This window comes from Eimeria mitis, genomic scaffold, assembly GCF_000499745.2.
Source record: "Eimeria mitis Houghton genomic scaffold, Emh_scaff3877, whole genome shotgun sequence".
In the NCBI taxonomy this organism is placed as follows: Eukaryota; Apicomplexa; class Conoidasida; order Eucoccidiorida; family Eimeriidae; genus Eimeria; species Eimeria mitis.
The window spans coordinates 826-1,134 of record NW_013572211.1 but is presented as its reverse complement, the minus strand read 5'-3'; positions in this window follow the sequence as shown (position 1 = coordinate 1,134).

The following is a 309-nucleotide window of genomic DNA, read 5'->3' as shown; positions in this document are numbered from 1 at the left end:
GCAGCAGCAGCAGCAGCAGCAGCAACAGCAGCAGCAGCAGCAGCAACAGCAGCAGCAGCAGCAGCAGCAAAAAAATATATAATTAGAATATTTTGGATAGTTTATTTGTTTTTTTTGTGGGGAGCATTCGTTCTATCATTTTTTGCTGCTGCAGCAGATCGCGTTGCTGCTGCAGCAGCAGCTTGTGCTGCTGCTGGTATCTCTCGTGTACAGTGTAGCCTGCTGTTGCTGTGCCTTCATGTCTTCTGCAGTTTGCTGCTGCAGTTTCTATCTGCTGCTGCAGCTGCTGCTGCTGCTGCTGCAGCTGCA